The sequence below is a fragment of the Eucyclogobius newberryi genome, unplaced genomic scaffold (genome assembly GCF_026437365.1).
Source record: "Eucyclogobius newberryi isolate DKJ021-1_F unplaced genomic scaffold, fEucNew1.0.hap1 SCAF_3, whole genome shotgun sequence".
In the NCBI taxonomy this organism is placed as follows: domain Eukaryota; kingdom Metazoa; phylum Chordata; class Actinopteri; order Gobiiformes; family Gobiidae; genus Eucyclogobius; species Eucyclogobius newberryi.
Genome location: NW_027315945.1, coordinates 38,186,620 through 38,205,713, shown reverse-complemented (window position 1 = coordinate 38,205,713; position 19,094 = coordinate 38,186,620). Strand labels below are relative to the sequence as shown.

Here is a 19,094-nt window from a genome sequence, read left to right as displayed (position 1 = left end):
GTTTCAGGAGCCGCGGCCGGCACAAAATAACATGGCAGTTTTGGCCGCGCGCTGCGGCTCTGCAGAAACTCCCAAAGTTTAAAGTCTGAGAGTACAACTACAGTAGGTGGAGGCAATGTAACACTTGGATACCAACCGCCATAAAACACCAAAGAAGAAGAAAAAGAAGAAGACGCACACCTGAGCTAGCTCCGGACACGTGTAAGCCCTGAGCTAGCTCCGGACACGTGTTAGCCCTGAGCTAGCTCCGGACACGTGTTAGCCCACGTGTTAGCCCTGAGCTAGCTCCGGACACGTGTTAGCCCTGAGCTAGCTCCGGACACGTGTTAGCCCTGAGCTAGCTCCGGACACGTGTTAGCCCTGAGCTAGCTCCGGACACGTGTTAGCCCTGAGCTAGCTCCGGACACGTGTTAGCCCTGAGCTAGCTCCGGACACGTGTTAGCCCTGAGCTAGCTCGTCCCTGTCAGGATGACGTTAGCGCACAGTTGTAGTGAGCGCGATTTGAAGCAGAAACGCTCGTCTCTGAAGTCTGAAGATGTTTTATGGACTCAAAAACATCACGGGAAACCTCCAGATCTCCACTGAGGCTCAGAGCGAGAGGATCGACTAAACGTGCTCAAACTATCATGACTGAAGCTCCAGGCGTGTTTCCGATGACAGAACATAAACCGTGATTGTCCATAACACATCCCCTTTAATCTTGAAGCTGTTCCACGTAACATATTTGACAGAGGTTTTTTTTCCTCGACGGCATTAAAGCTCATACATCTACAGTCGCCTCTCCACAGATCTGACCAGTAACATGGAGATAAGCGTGCGTCCCGAGTCGTGTGTGTTGTGAAACCGCTCGTGCACGTCATCGTCGTCGTTGCGGTGACGTTCTGCCACAAACCGTCTGCAGATGCCGAGGACGTTGTGCAACTCCGACTTCCACAAACGGCGAATCAGCGTCGCCAGATTGAGACGCGCCTTCAGCCCGACTCCGCCCCAAACCTCCTGAGGTCAAAGGGGCGTGGTTTATTTCACATGTTTTGCCAGAGGAGTTCAGGCGAGTGAGCAGATGGAACCGAGGCGTTGTTGGTTTGCTTTTCCTGTGTTGCATGTGGCGAGTTGTACGAATGCTTCATGAGGACGGGACACGAGATAAGAGCGCTTTTATTTATACATCCTACAGCGGGGAGGATCTAGTGTTGCCACGGCAGCTGTTCACAAGGACGACACGTACGCTAAAGATTCACATTGTACCCGGAAAAACAACTGAATTAAAAAAAGAACGGAGACTTCACTGGAGAAACTGGGATTAACCTCAGAACGTCATGAAATATGAAGAAGTCACAGTAAACGTCTGGTTCAAGCACATATTTTATAGTATTTGTTTGTCTAAAAATAAGAGATTAGGAACGTCTGTGGGTAAATAATAAACAATCGACCCCACAATCTTTTTCTTTGTTATTTTTTCACATTTTCTTTTTTTTTTTGTCATGAAGCTCAGTTAGAGCTTCACTTCTCCTCTGCACATGCTCAGTTAGGGCTTCTCTTCTCCTCTGCACATGCTCAGTTAGGGCTTCTCTTCTCCTCTGCACATGCTCAGTTAGAGCTTCTCTTCTCCTCTGCACATGCTCAGTTAGAGCTTCTCTTCTCCTCTGCACATGCTCAGTTAGAGCTTCTCTTCTCCTCTGCACATGCTCAGTTAGGGCTTCTCTTTTTCTCTGCACATGCTCAGTTAGGGCTTCGGTGCATGAACGGCCCTCTGAACACGCCCACAGACTGAGCAGCTGCAGGAAAAGAAGAACCAAGCTTCCTGCAGTACTGCTCTGCGGCCTGTAGAGGCTTCAGCAGCAGACGTGAGGGGGAAACCTGGTTTATTTGGATATATTTCAGATAGATATTTAGAAGATAAGATATTCCTTTATTGTCCACACATGGGGAAATTTCATTGTTGCAACGCAGGTAGATCCAGAGGAAAAGGACAGATAACTTATAGGAAGTTTAAAAAAACGCTCTTAATAGAAGAACTCTTATAAACAAAAACTCTTATAGACAAAACCTCTCATTTCTAAATAAGGAATGAAGGGGAAAAATAAAGATAAAATAAAATAAAAACAGCTAGCGTAAGACAAGATAATACTAATAATAATAAACATTCTATTTTCATCAGTTATATGCACATGAATATGACGGTATTGCATGGTATAAAGTTGTGACACACGGTGAATTTAGACTTTATTGGTCAATCGCTGCCGGCTTTAATTGCCCTGACCGCACGACAGAATTGTGACTCGGAGAAGCGGCAAAACGCCTCCACTCTTAAAAAACATTTTTACACATAAACTCGCTCTACGTGAGGCGATGTTATCCTAACGCTGATGTCACACCGTGTTCCCCTGTGGTCCTGTGTCTCCCTTTGGCCCCGGTCCAGTCCAGAGTCTCCGGGACCAGAGTCCGCCCACGCCTTTCCCACCCGGGTGCTGCGTCTCTGGGTCAGCGCGGGTCAGTGAGTGCTCCTCATCAGCGCGCTCTGCAGACACGACCAGGACGTACAGTGACAGTTCTCTCACTCGCACCGCGGGAGGAGGACCAAACCGAAGCCATGTCCCGATATCAAACTTTAGAGTCACAAGACTAAAATGATTATCGACACTATGACCGAGCAGACGTGTTGGTAAGTAATTATTATACAGTTATAGTGACCCGTTCTCCTCAAAAGACTCTTTCTCCTCCGAAATCTCCTCCGTTAGAGCTTCACTTCGCCCACAGACTGAGCAGCTGCAGGAGAAGAAGAACCAAGCTTCCTGCAACACTGCTGCAATGTCTTCTTCTTCTCCTTTGGTCTTTTATGGCGGCTGATATCCGAGAGTTACATTCCCGCATTATCGAATATAGAAATCGAAGGCCTTTGAACTGAAACAGAAGCGTGTCGTGACCCCGGCGTCCTCGGTGACCGCTCGGCGCTTTATGCTCTTGTACCGAACAAATACGCTACGGACCAAGTGCTGTCCCGAACGCAGCAGTGGTTCAGAAGAAACGCATGAGTCCCGGTCCAGTGAGCGCACAGGGCCCACACGCCCCCGCAGAGGCGCCGCCGATCGCTCCCACAACGATCTCACAACGATCTCACGATGATCTCACAATGATCCAATGTGCAGCTCGCGTTTGGAGGATTCTGCAGGAAAAAGGACCGGACACAAGAGGCGATTGTCGAGGCTGAACAACGAGCTCAGGTTAAAGGAGGATGTGGAGGAAGCACCAACAGTCACACGGCAACGACCGGAATCATAGTCAAGTCCAAGTCCTCAATGTGGCAGGGATATAAGATCAGATCAGATAAGCCTTTATTTATCCACACATGGGGAAATTTTGGTGTTGCAACACAAGTAGATACAGAAGTAAAAGAACAGATGACACTCTCAATAGAAAAAAAAACTCCTTATAAACAAACAAAACTCCTATGGACAGAACCTATTCATATTCTTAATAGGGAATAGAAAAATTAAATAAATAAAAATCATATCATAAAAATAAATGATAATAATTAAAAAAAAAAAAACTATCATAAGACAAAGATACTAATCATGGTGGTAAAGTAATCACTCTTTTTTACAGCAGTTATATGCACTTGAAAATGACATTATTGCGTATGAGTATTGCACTTGAATATGACATTATTGCGTATGAGTATTGCACTTGAATATGATATTATTGCGTATGAGTATTGCACGGAATATGACATTATTGCGTATGAGTATTGCACATGAATGTGACATTATTGCGTATGAGTATTGCACATGAATATCACATTATTGCACGTGAATATGACATTATTGCGTATGAGTATTGCACTTGAATATGACATTATTGCGTATGAGTATTGCACATGAATATGACATTATTGCATATGAGTATTGCACGTGAATATGTTATTATTGCGTATGAGTATTGCACTTGAATATGACATTATTGCATATGAGTATTGCACTTGAATATGACATTATTGCATATGAGTATTGCACGGAATATGACATTATTGCGTATGAGTATTGCACATGAATGTGACATTATTGCACGTGAATATTACATTATTGCGTATGAGTATTGCACGTGAATATTACATTATTGCGTATGAGTATTGCACGTGAATATGACATTATTGCGTATGAGTATTGCACTTGAATATTACATTATTGCGTATGAGTATTGCAATTGAATATGACATTATTGCATATGAGTATTGCACTTGAATATGACATTATTGCATATGAGTATTGCCCTTGAATATGACATTATTGCATATGAGTATTGCACATGAATATGACATTATTGCGTATGAGTATTGCACTTGAATACGACATTATTGCATATGAGTATTGCACTTGAATATGATATTATTGCTCATGAGTATTGCACTTGAATATGACATTATTGCGTATGAGTATTTCACTTGAATATGACATTATTGCGTATGAGTATTGCACTTGAATATGACATTATTGCGTATCAGTATTGCACATGAATATGACATTATTGCGTATGAGTATTGCACTTGAATATGACATTATTGCATATGAGTATTGCACTTGAATATGACATTATTGCGCATGAGTATTGCACTTGAATATGACATTATTGCGTATGAGTATTTCACTTGAATATGACATTATTGCGTATGAGTATTGCACATGAATATGACATTATTGCGCATGAGTATTGCACTTGAATATGACATTATTGCGTATGAGTATTTCACTTGAATATGACATTATTGCGTATGAGTATTGCACATGAATATGACATTATTGCGTATCAGCATTGCACACGAATATGACATTATTGCTAATGAGTATTGCACATGAATATGACATTATTGCGTATGAGTATTGCACATGAATATGACATTATTGCACATGAATAGAATTTACCCCACTAATCAATTTATGCAAAGATATGTCAACACAATTGACCCCAATTGAACTTTTTGTCAAAAAATCCCCTGAAACAATTAGTCACATTTTTTGGAATTGCACTATTATTAAAACCTTTTGGAAAGACTGTTTACACTTTATAACACGTCACATTGAATCCAACTTTAGATTAAAATTTGAATATATAATTTTTGGTTTTCATGACAAAAGTGGACTTATATTTGGCAAATTCTATATTCATAAAAGATTTTCTGTCGTTATTAAACAAATTGAATCATATTCGCACCATTTCCAAAAGTTAAAACCAAAAATCCATTTCTCCTCATGAAAAATGTCATGAAATGTTTTTGATGTATAAAATGTAACTGTAATTGTAACATGCCGCGCCCCCTGGCATTCCATTAACTGTTATCTGTCATACATGTTTTGTTATAAAGAATTTTGACAATAACATAAAAATAAAAATATTGCAGTGATAAAGTTTACTCCATCCTCCACGAGAGCTTATTGCTGCTGCGCTTTTACGTCACGGAAATGTTTGGTTCCGTTTTAACCTGTTCCAGTTGTAAATGAGAACACTTTGTTTTCGAGAGTAAAAAGGCGCTCTTGACGACAAAATTACAGAAGCTTTATGCATCCGACCCACACCCGACCCACACCTGACCCACACGCAACCCACATCTGACCCACATCTGACCCACATCTGACCCACACCCGACCCACACCCGACCCACACCCGACCCACACCCGACCCACATCTGACCCACATCTGACCCACACGCGACCCACACCCGACCCACACCCGACCCACACCTGACCCACACGCAACCCACATCTGACCCACACGCGACCCACACGCAACCCACATCTGACCCACACGCAACCCACATCTGACCCACACGCGACCCACATCTGACCCACACGCGACCCACACCCGACCCGCACGCGACCCACACCCGACCCACACCCGACCCACACGCAACCCACATCTGACCCACACGCGACCCACATCTGACCCACACGCGACCCACACCCGACCCGCACGCGACCCACACCCGACCCACACCCGACCCACATCTGACCCACACGCGACCCACACCCGACCCACATCTGACCCACACGCGACCCACACCCGACCCGCACCCGACCCGCACGCAACCCGCACGCAACCCGCACGCGACCCGCACGCGACCCACACCCGACCCACACGCGACCCACATCTGACCCACATCTGACCCACACCCGACCCACACCCGACCCACATCTGACTCACATCTGACCCACATCCAAACCACATCTTACCCACATCCGACCCACATCTGACCCACATCCGACCCACATCTGACCCACACCTGACCCAAATCTGACCCACATCCGACCCACATCTGACCCACACCCGACCCACATCTGACCCACACCTGACCCACACCCGACCCACATCTGACCCACACCTGACCCACATCTGACCGACACTCGACCCACATCTGACCCATATCTGACCCACACCCAACCCACACCCGACCCACACCCGACCCACACCTGACCCACACCCGACCCACACCTGACCCAGATCTGACCAACACTCGACCCACACCCGACCCACACCTGACCCACACCCGACCCACACCTGACCCACATCTGACCGACACTCGACCCACATCCGACCCACACCTGACCCACATCTGACCCACATCTGACTCACATCTGACCCACACCCGACCCACACCTGACCCACATCTGACCCACATCTGACTCAAATCTGACCCACACCGGACCCACACCTGACCCACATCTGACCGACACTCGACCCACATCTGACCCACATCTGACCCACACCCAACCCACACCCGACCCACACCCGACCCACACCTGACCCACATCTGACCGACACTCGACCCACATCTGACCCACATCTGACCCCCACCCGACCCACATCTGACTCACATCCGACCCACACCCGACCCGCACCCGAACCACATCTGACTCACATCTGACCCACATCCGACCCACATCTTACCCACATCCGACCCACATCTGACCCACATCCGACCCACATCTGACCCACACCCGACCCAAATCTGACCCACATCCGACCCACATCTGACCCACACCCGACCCACATCTGACCCACACCCGACCCACACCCGACCCACATCTGACCCACACCTGACCCACATCTGACTGACACTCGACCCACATCTGACCCACATCTGACCCACATCTGACCCACACTCGACCCACATCTGACCCACACCCGACCCACATCTGACTCACATCCGACCCACACCCGACCCACACCCGACCCACACCTGACCCACACCTGACCCACATCTGACCGACACTCGACCCACTTCCGACCCACACCCGACCCACACCTGACCCACATCTGACCCACACCTGACCCACATCTGACCGACACTCGACCCACATCTGACCCACACCCAACCCACACCCAACCCACACCCGACCCACACCCGACCCACACCTGACCCACATCTGACCGACACTCGACCCACATCTTACCCACATCTGACCCACACCCAACCCACATCTGACTCACATCCGACCCACACCCGACCCACACCCGACCCACACCTGACCCACACCCGACCCACACCTGACCCACATCTGACCGACACTCGACCCACATCCGACCCACACCTGACCCACACCCGACCCACACCTGACCCACATCTGACCCACATCTGACTCACATCTGACCCACACCCGACCCACACCCGACCCACATCTGACCCACACCCGACCCGCACCCGACCCGCACGCAACCTGCACGCGACCCGCACCCGACCCACACCCGACCCACACGCGACCCACACGCGACCCACACGCGACCCACATCTGACCCATATCTGACCCACACCCGACCCACACCCGACCCACATCTGACTCACATCTGACCCACATCCGACCCACATCTTACCCACATCCGACCCACAACCGACCCACATCTGACCCACATCCGACCCACATCTGACCCACACCCGACCCACATCTGACCCACACCCGACCCACATCTGACCCACATCTGACCCACATCTGACCCACACCCGACCCACACCCGACCCATATCTGACTCACATCTGACCCACATCTTACCCACATCCGACCCACATCTGACCCACATCCGACCCACATCCGACCCACATCCGACCCACATCTGACCCACACCCGACCCACATCTGACCCACACCCGACCCACACCCGACCCACATCTGACCCACACATGACCCACACCCGACCCACACCTGACCCACATCTGACCGACACTCGACCCACATCTGACCCACACCCAACCCACACCCGACCCACACCTGACCCACACCCGACCCACACCTGACCCACATCTGACCGACACTCGACCCACATCTGACCCACATCTGACCCACACCCGACCCACATCTGACTCACATCTGACCCACACCCGACCCACATCTGACTCACATCCGACCCACACCCGACCCACACCTGACCCACACCTGACCAACATCTGACCGACACTCGACCCACATCCGACCCACACCTGACCCACACCCGACCCACACCTGAACCACATCTGACCCACACCCGACCCACATCCGACCCACACCCAACCCACATCTGACCCACATCTGACCCACATCTGACCCACACCCAACCCACACCTGACCCACATCTGACCCACATCTGACCCACACCTGACCCACACCTGACCCACACCTGACCCACATCTGACCCACACCCGACCCACATCCGACCCACACCCGACCCACACCTGACCCACATCTGACCCACATCTGACCCACATCCGACCCACACCTGACCCACACATGACCCACACCTGACCCACATCTGACCCACACCCGACCCACACCTGACCCACACCTGACCCACATCTGACCCACACCCGACCCACACCTGACCCACACCTGACTCACATCTGACCCACATCTGAGTTGAAAGAATCCTTTGAATTGGACAAACAGGACATTTATAGGTATTTACAAATAAGTGAGTTATTATAACCAATAAATTCAAAAAGAATGATGACCATTATAGCCTTTTGACTGAAACACTCAAGGGGATTAATATCTAAATTATATAAATGTGTTGACAATCTGTGTTTTGGGATTGTCCTGTTGGACTGAGATCAACGAAGCCTCACAGTTTATGACATCACCATTCCAATGGATTTCAGGACTCTGTATCTGTACCTCAGGACTCTGTATTTGGGCCTCAGGACTCTGTATCTGGACCTCAGGACTTTTGGGCCTCAGGACTCTGTATCTGGACCTCAGGACTTTAGGGCCTCAGGACTCTGTATTTGGACCTCAGGACTCTGTATTTGGATCTCAGGACTCAGTATTTGGACCTCAGGACTTTAGGGCCTCAGGACTCTGTATTTGGACCTCAGGACTCTGTATTTGGACCTCAGGACTTTAGGGCCTCAGGACTCTGTATTTGGACCTCAGGACTCAGTATTTGGACTTCAGGACTCTGTAGTTGGGCCTCAGGACTTTTGGGCCTCAGGACTCCTGCCATGGACACATTCAGCAGCTCTCTCTGGAGCCTCTTCCTGGCAGCAGAGAAAAAGGCCCTCACAAAAAAATGGATGACACAAAATGCAGGAGGATCAAGGACTGGACTGACATTACACTGGACATTCAACAAATAAAAAAAACACACATTTGGACTCAATTTGAAAATGGACAAATTTGACAGACTGTATGCAAAGTGAGACATTTGTTTGGGTTCATTTGTGTTTTAGTTTTTATTGATTTGTGAGATGTCTTTTGATTTATATCTGTTATTTTCCCTCTGGTTTTGTTTTGTATGTTTGTTTATGTATGTTTTTATTTTTTTTTGATTGTCCTGTATAAATTTGAAAAAATAGAGAAAAAATCTTAATTACAAAACTGGCATAATGCTCAGTAGAACTCAAAGATCGGTCAATGATGAGAAAGCTTAACTTGGCTCTGCGCCGTCGCAAAATGACGGATCATGAGTGGCGGCTCGCCCATAGGGGGCGCTGGGGCGCCGCCTGACCTGACTGCCTGTTTTTCTTTTATTTTTTGAATAATCTCTCATTTTGAAAAAAATAACCTGCGTTAATTAGATGCTATTGATGATTTTGCTTTATCAAATCAAATCAATTTATTTTTGTAAGGCCCAAAATCACAACAACAGTTGCCTCTGAGGGCCACAGGGAGAAATGAATCAACAATGTCTGTGGTGGCGATGAAGTCAGACAATGTCCGTGGTGGCGAGGGACGATGTCCCAGGGTCCTCTGTCCTTAGACTCTCCTTCTCGGCCAGGAAAAACTACAAAAAAACCTCTTTGGGAAGAAAGCGTAGAAACCTGGAGGAGTTCCAGTGAAGGAGAGATCCGACTCTCACAGACGGACAGACGGACACAAGGAGACTGGAGCTGGACCCACTCTTCAGGCAGATGAGGGACCGACTGAGGCGAACTGGACCCACTCTTCAGGCAGATGAGGGACCGTCTGAGGCGAACTGGACCCACTCTTCAGGCAGATGAGGGACCGACTGAGGCGAGCTGGACCCACTCTTCAGGCAGAAGAGGGACCGTCGGAGGCGAGCTGGACCCACTCTTCAGGCAGATGAGGGACCGACTGAGGCGAGCTGGACCCACTCTTCAGGCAGATGGGGGACCGTCCACACAGGGCAGGGACCACTTCACCAGGGGAGGGGCATCTGGGTCCACAGGTCCTCAGGTGTGAGAGAAAGAAAAAGGCGGTGAACAGTTTGCAAGTGGATTCAAAAAAAATATTGTTTGATAGCATAAGTAGTCAGAAGAAGAGGATAGTGCTCAAGCTGTCATACTTCCCCCAGCATAGTTACTCCTAGGGCAGCGTAGCTAAAGCTGTGGGTTTATGTTTCTGTTCCTAACTAGTCTGACCATAAGCGATTTCGAAGAGGAACGTTTATGGGTTTAGAACTCTCCAGAATTATATTTACATTCACTTTCAAGTTCCACGTTTAAAACGTGAACGTTCATCATGTTTGGTGTAGGAGCCAATAGGCTGTCTTGGTGGGGCGCTTGTTCGATCAGCCCCATTGTGCTCTATTTAAGCCAATGACTCCCCTGTTGCTAGGCAAAAAAGAATACACATCCGCCAATCATTGTCGAGGAATTTTATGGGTTTGGGGCGCTGAAGACCAGCGCCCCAAAGTACCAAGATGCACCGCTGTAGCTGCTTGTTTACAGGTGTTTTCATTCCAGCAGCGAAGTGTGTAAAACGGCGACGTCGGATGAATTTGCCGCAAATTCAGTCAAATCCTTACGTCTGCTTCTGAAGAAGAACTTTTGAGGAAAAGCTCATTGTAAAACAACTCGGACCTGACAAGCCAGAAGTGAACATAACCCAACAGACGAGAGAAAAGGGGAAAACATACACCAGAACCTTTTCCCGAGATTGTGCGTGTGATAGTTGGACTCTGTCTTCATGGCAGGGATAACCCAGGGGTTCACTCAAAGCACACATCAGGTAGGCTATCATTTTTTTGTGGTGATGAAATTGTGATATTTATAGGAAGTTCTAGTATTGTGCTCAGCCATGTGGATTCATGATGTCATTGTTTACATACAGTAGATTGAAGGATAACCGAATAAAAGTCTACTCCCGCTTGGCTCACGGGTGCAATACTACAGGCCGTTTCATTATATTTGGTAGGATGAAGGACACATTAGTTGTGAATACAATCACCAAGTTTGAAAGGTATTTTCCGTTAATAGCGGAGTGACAGCCAATTAAACAAAGTGATGCCGGCTAGCGAGCTAGTTAGCTAGTTTTAATGTGAGCACACTAGTTTTAACAGAGCGCTATGCTATTGCATGGCTGATTCGATTTTTTGATTAGGATGACACTCTGTTGTGTTAAATTAGTAGTTATGTGTGGTTTTAGCAAAGACCGCCGCCGTGCTTTTTACGATTACCGTAATTAACAGCCACATCGCGCAACAGATTTTCTCGTGCGGGCCACTTTACCGCGATCACTCTGAGGGGGAATCTCCCGCTTTACTACGCATTATCTCCCCCTGGGAAGACAAATGGGTTGAGAAGTATGCCTAAAATGCACCAGAATGCAGGAAATCACATCTACCCATCCATCCATCTTCTGCCGCTTTATCCGGGGCCGGGTCGCGGGGGCAGCAGTCTGAGCAGGGACTCCCAGACTTTCTTCTCCCCAGACACTTCCTCTAACTCCTCCGGGGGGATCCCGAGGCGTTCCCAGGCCAGCCGAGAGACATAGTCTCTCCAGCGTGTCCTGGGTCTTCCCCGGGGCCTCTTCCCGGTGGGACATGCCTGAAACACCTCCCGAGGGAGGCATCGGAACAGATGCCCGAGCCACCTCAGCTGGCTCCTCTCGACGTGGAGGAGCAGCGGCTCTACTCCGAGCTCCCCCCGTGTGGCCGAGCTCCTCACCTTATCTCTAAGGGAGCGCCCAGCTACACGGCGGAGGAAACTCATTTCGACCGCTTGTATCCGCGATCTTGTTCTTTCGGTCACGACCCAAAGCTCATGACCATAGGTGAGGGTAGGAACGTAGACCGACCGGTAAATAGAGAGCTTTGCCTTTCGGCTCAGCTCCCTCTTCACCACAGCGGTCCGATGCAGCGACTGCATCACTGCAGCCGCAGCACCGATCCGCCTGTCGATCTCACGCTCCATCCTTCCCTCACTCGTGAACAAGACCCCGAGATACTTGAACTCCTCCACTTGGGGCAAGGACACCCCACCCACCTGAAGACGGCAAGCCACCTTTCTCCGGTCGAGAACCATGGCCTCGGATTTGGAGGTGCTGATTCTCATCCCAGCCGCTTCACACTCGGCTGCAAACCGTCCGAGTGCATGTTGCAGGTCCGGGTTTGATGGAGCCATCAGGACAACATCGTCTGCAAACAGCAGAGATGGAATCCTGTGGTCCCCAAACCGGACACCCTCCGACCCCTGACTGCGCTTAGAAATTCTGTCCATAAAAACTATGAACAGAACCGGTGACAAAGGGCAGCCCTGGCGGAGTCCAACATGCACTGGGAACAGGTCTGACTTACTGCCGGCAATGCGAACACAGCTCCTGCTCCGGTCATACAGGGACCGGACAGCACTGAGCAAAGGGCCCCGGACCCCGTACTCCCGGAGCACCCCCCAAAGGACACCCCGAGGGACACGGTCAAAAGCCTTCTCCAGATCCACAAAGCACATGTGGACTGGTTGGGCAAACTCCCATGAACCCTCGAGCACCCGATGGAGGGTATAGAGCTGGTCCAGTGTTCCACGACCGGGACGAAAACCACTCTGCTCCTCCTGAATCCGAGGTTCGACTATCGGTCGGATTCTCCTCTCCAGTACCTTTGAATAGACCTTACCAGGGAGGCTGAGGAGTGTGATCCTTCTGTAGTTGGAACACACCCTCCGGTCCCCCTTCTTGAACAGAGGGACCACCACCCCGGTCTGCCAGTCCAGAGGCACGGTCCCCGACCGCCACGCGATGTTGCAGAGACGTGTCAACCAAGACAGTCCTAAAACATCCAGATACTTTAGATACTCAGGGCGGATCTCATCCACCCCCGGAGCCCTGCCACCGAGGAGTTTGCAAACAACCTCAGTGACTTCAACTTGGGTGATGGATGAGCCAGCCTCCGAGTCCCCAGTCTCTACTTCCTCTTCGGAAGACGTGACTGAGGGATTAAGGAGATCCTCAAAGTATTCCTTCCATCGTCCGACAACATCCCCAGTCGAGGTCAGCAGGCCTCCACCCGCACCGTAAACGGTGTTGGTGAGACACTGCTTCCCCCTCCTGAGGCGCCGGACGGTTTGCCAGAATTTCTTTGGTGCCGACCGATAGTCCTCCTCCATGGCCCCCCCGAACTCCTCCCAGGCCCGGGTTTTTGCCTCTGCGACAGCACGAGCCGCGGCTCGCTTGGCCTGCCGATACCTGTCGATGATCTCCGGAGACCTACAAGCCAGAGTGGCCTGATAGGCCTCCTTCTTCAGTCTGACGGCATCCCTTACTTCCGGTGTCCACCAGCGGGTTCGGGGGTTGCCGACACGACAGGCACCGGAGACCTTGCGACCACAACTCCGAGCAGCCGCATCAACAATGGAGGCGGAGAACATGGTCCACTCGGACTCAATGTCCCCAACCTCCCCCGGGACATGGGAGAAGCTCTCCCGGAGGTGCGAGTTGAATACCCTACTGACAGAGGGCTCCACTAGACGTTCCCAACAGACCCTCACAATGCGCTTGGGTCTGCCAAGTCTCTCCGGCTTCCTCCTCCGCCAGCGGATCCAACTCACCACCAGGTGGTGATCGGTTGACAACTCTGCCCCTCTCTTCACCCGAGTGTCCAAGACACGCGGCCGGAGGTCAGATGAAACGACAACAAAGTCGATCATTGACCTCCAGCCTAGGGTGTCCTGGTGCCATGTGCACTGATGGACACCCTTGTGCTTGAACATGGTGTTCGTTATGGACAATCCATGGCTAGCACAGAAGTCCAATAACTGAACACCGCTCAGGTTCAGATCGGGGAACCAGTTCTTCCCGATCACCCCTCTCCAGGTGTCACTGTCATTGCCCACGTGGGCGTTGAAGTCCCCCAGTAGAACAACGGAGTCCCCGGTCGGTGCACTGTCCAGTACCCCTCCCAAGGACTCCAAGAAGGCCGGGTACTCTGCACTGCTGTTCGGCCCGTAGGCCGCCACAACAGTGAGAGACCTGTCCCCCACCTGAAGGCGGAGGGACGCGACCCTCTCGTTCACTGGGGTAAACTCCAACACGTGGCGGCTGAGCTGAGGGGCTATCAGTAAGCCCACACCAGCCCGCTGCCTCTCCCCGCGAGCAACACCAGAGAAGTGGAGCGTCCAGCCCCTCTCGAGGAGATGGGTTCCAGAGCCCAAACTGTGCGTGGAGGTGAGGCCGACTATATCTAGTTGGTATCGCTCAACCTCCCGCACAAGCTCAGGCTCTTTCCCCCCAGAGAGGTGACATTCCATGTCCCCAGAGTTAGTCTCTGTGTCTGGAAATCTGTTCGCCGAGGCCCCTGCCGTCGACTGCGCCCGGCCGGGCCCCGTGGGGTAAGACCCGGCCACCAGGCGCTCGCCATGGAGCACCCATCCCAGGCCTGGCTCCAGGATGGGGCCCCGGTGACGCCGATCCGGGCGACGTAAACTGCCTTGTTCTTGTAGTCATCATAAGAGGCTTCTGAACCGATCTTTGTCTGAAATCACATCTACGAAATTCAAAATTTTGAATAGCCCCACCTAGGCAAGGCAAGGCAAGTTTATTTGTAGAGCACATTTCATACACAAGGCAATTCAAAGTGCTTCACACAGCAGGAAAAATGCATTAAAATCACAAAGAAATTAGAGAAACAGAAATACAATAAAATTAACTAAATTAAAAATCATCAATCCAACTGATTGTCTAAACTAATAAAATCACAAACAAAAGAGAAGAGTGCAAAGAAAAAATCCTTTCAGTCATATGCGCAGCTAAACAAAACTGTTTTTAGCTTGGATTTGAACATTGTCAGAGTAGAAGCCTGTCTCACATCTTCAGGAAGACTGTTCAAGATTTTAGCTGCATAAAACTGAAATGCAGATTCCCCATGTTTTGTCCTGACTCTGGGTACCAGCAGGAGGCCGGTCCATGTTTAGTCCTGACTCTGGGCACCAGCAGGAGGCCGGTCCCTGAGGTCCTCAGAGTCCGAGATGGTTCATATGGCACTAACATATCCAAGATGTACTTTGGTGCTAGGCCATAGAGAGACTTGTACACAAGCAGAGCTGCTTTAAAGTCTCTTCTCTGTGCCACAGGGGGCAGTGCAGAGACCTGAGAACAGGACTAATGTGATCGTACTTCCTGGTTCTTGTCAGGACCCGAGCAGCAGCGTTCTGGATGTACTGCAGCTGTTTTACAACTCGTTTGGAGAGACCAGTGAGCAGGCCGTTACAGTAGTCTAGTCTACTGGAGACAAACGCATGGATAAGTCTCTCTAAATCTGGTTTTGACACTATATTTTTGATTTTGGCTATGTTTTTAGATGGTAAAAAGCTGCTGATGTTGATTTGACGTGGCTGTTAAAGTTCAAGTCTGAGTCCATTATTACCCCCAGATTTCTAACTTGGTTTGTAGGTTTTAGAGCGAGACTCTGGAGGTGACCGCTAACACTTTCTCTTTGTTTCTGTGGAACAAAAACAATGATTTCAGTCTGGAGAAAGTTGTTTTGCATCCACAAACTGATCTGTTGGATGCAGTGACAGAGTGAATCCACTGGTCCATATTCACCTGCCGATAGTGAAACATAGATCTGAGTGTCGTCTGCATCATTGTGATTGGACACATTTTCACTGCGTATCAACTGACCTAACGGCAGCATGTAGAGGTTGAACAGAAGGGGACCCAGGACTGACCCTTGGGGCTCTCCACAGGTCAGGGTCATGTGGTCTGAGACACAGCTACCAATTTCAACAAAGTACTTCCTGTCTTCCAGATAGGACCTTAACCAGTTTAGGGCAGTGCCAGTGATGCCCACCCAGTCCTCTAGTCTCTGTAAGAGGATCCCATGATCGACAGTGTCAAAAGCAGCACTCAGATCTAACAGAATTAAGACTGAGGCTTTGCCCGTGTCAGTGTTCAGGCGGATGTCATTTGTCACCTTGACAAGAGCAGTCTCAGTGCTGTGATGAGGTCTAAAACCTGACTGAAAAACATCAAATGAGTTGTTTATTAAGAGGAAATCTGTGAGCTGTTGTAAACAACCTTTTCAAGGACTTTGCCCCAAAATGGCAGATTAGAGATGGGCCGGTAATTACTCAGTACTGCGGCATCAAGACTGCTCTTCTTTAGGAGAGGCTTTATGACCGCAGTTTTCAAAGACATTGGGAATGTTCCAGATTGAAATGACATGCTGACTATGTGAGTGAATGGTGCAAGCAAACAGCACAGACTTTAGAAATCTGGTGGGTAACACATTGAGGCAGCATGTAGATGAACTCAGACTGATGATGATCTCATGGACAGTTTTGTCAGTTAGTGTCACCAAGTGTCTTGGTGGTTTTAGGGTAATTTTTTTGCATTGTGGGATTCATAGCGTTTTTAATGCCCTGAACTTTGTCATTAAAGAATAATGCAAACTCATTACACTTGGATGTGGAAATGAGTTCTAACGGCAGCTGAGCTGGAGGGTTTGTTAATCTGTTTACTGTGGCAAACAGGACACGCAAGTTGTTACTGCAGCTTCCAATAATTTCAGAGAAATATCTTTCCCTAGTTCTACATAAGATTAGGTTGTACATGTTCAGCTTCTAAATCTCTTTTTGAACCTGGAGCTTTGACTTGTGCCATTTCCGTTCGGCCCTGCGACACTCCCTTTTCTGTGCCCTGACCGAATCATCATTTCTCCACGGCGCCTTCGGATTATTTTTAACCATTTTAGCCTTCATAGGGGCGATGGTGTCCAGAACATTCAAAACACTAGATGTAACAGAGTTCAACAAATCATTTACATTAGAACATGAGACATTTTCAAAGTTTATCATTTCCATAAACAGTGCACATGTGCCATCACTTATGTGTCTCCTCTGAACAACTGCAGGACCAGCCGGTGGTTTGGGAGAAACAGACAGGTCAAAGAAGACACAGAAATGATCAGACAGAGCAACATCGATCACATTAACATTTGAAATATTTACCCCCTTTGTAATTATGAGATCTAGAGTGTGTCCTTTGCTGTGGGTGGGGCCTCTCACATGCTGAGTAAGACTGAAGGTTTCAAGGACAGCATCAAGCTCTTTAGCGTTTCTGTCCCAAATATTATCAACATGCACATTGAAAACACCTGTAATGACCAAACCATCAAAGTCTGTGCATACGACTGAAAGCATCTCAGTAAAATCATCAATAAAACGTTTGCAGTGCTGGGGAGGCTTGTATAAAACAATGAAGAGAATGGATGGAGACCGTTTTAGCTCCATTTTAAAGGATACATACTCAAATGATGAAAACACCCCAAAAGACAACCTGCGGGTAATTATTTCATCTCTAAAGACAGCACGGACTCCACCCACTTTTTTGTTTTCTCGTGTTTCAGATTCAAACTTTTGGTGGAGCAGATTCTATTAGAACTACATTTCCTGCGTTTTTGTCAAGCCATGTTTCAGTTAAAAACATAAAATCAAGATTATAAGAAGAAATAAAATTATTAATTAAGAGTGATTTGTTACATAAGGATTTAACATTTAGCACAGCAAGTTTCAGACTAGTTTCAGTGGGACTGGGCTTTATCTTTTCACTGGGCCTGACTCGCATTTTGTTTTTCCATCTGTGTGATGATGTGACTACAGAAATAACACTAGGGGGGGCTCTTTTTACATAGAGCCCCGGGTTGGTTTGATTTTTAATATGACAATAAGTCCCGGCAACGCTAAGACCCAGTGCATCCTAGCTATGGGAGATACCAGGTGAAAGGCGAGGTTGGATGGGTGGTGGGGCTTTTGTAGCCGAGGAGAGTTTGGGACCAGGTGAGAGGCGAGGGGGGATGGGTGGTGGGGCTTTTGTTGGTGTAGTCGGCTTGTGCAGGGAAGAGTTGATAAGTAATGACATAACCCTTGATCTTGCTATATTGGGCGTGAGTGGAGCCATCTTAATGCCTGATTTGATCAGACTTTCAAAATGGCTGGGAAGGCCCATGGGTGAGAGTGGAGATGAGAAGGAGAATGATGAATCTTTAGTGGGAGTAGATGTTGCAGGGGGAACCCAGGGCTGGTGTGAAGGCAGGGGCGATGACAGGGATGTTGTTGGGCTTGTCACAGATGGGTCCAAGGCCTTTGAAGATTGTTCCTTTGCTGGAGGCGGTGGAGGTGAATGTGGAGCAGCTGGAGCTGAATCCTTTGCTTGTGGTGGTGGAGCAGCTGCTGATGAATCCTTTGGTAGAGGCTGAGGTTGTGGTGCTTTTGATGTTGAAACATTGGCTCGGTCTCTGGCTGATGGAGCAGGAATTCTTCTCTCATTCCTCTCTTCTCTAACTATCTGCTCAGGACCCTGTCCAGGCCCAGTCCAATGCCTCAGAGCGTGGAGCAGGTTCTCTGTCAGCACCCTCACTCCACCTCTGCATAGGTGGGGGCCATTTCTATTAAACAGGTCCTCTCGT

General features: G+C 49.0%; 1 protein-coding gene across 1 annotated transcript in view; it reads right to left on the bottom strand.

Moving 5' to 3' along the window:
* The window catches only part of LOC140374472 (importin subunit alpha-6), a 136,844-nt gene extending 117,750 nt beyond the window's left edge, over positions 1-19,094 (bottom strand). Inside the window, exon 1 of the mRNA XM_072461378.1 lies at positions 19,091-19,094. The gene's annotated coding sequence lies outside the window, so the exon portion shown is untranslated. The remainder of the gene's footprint in view (positions 1-19,090) is intronic.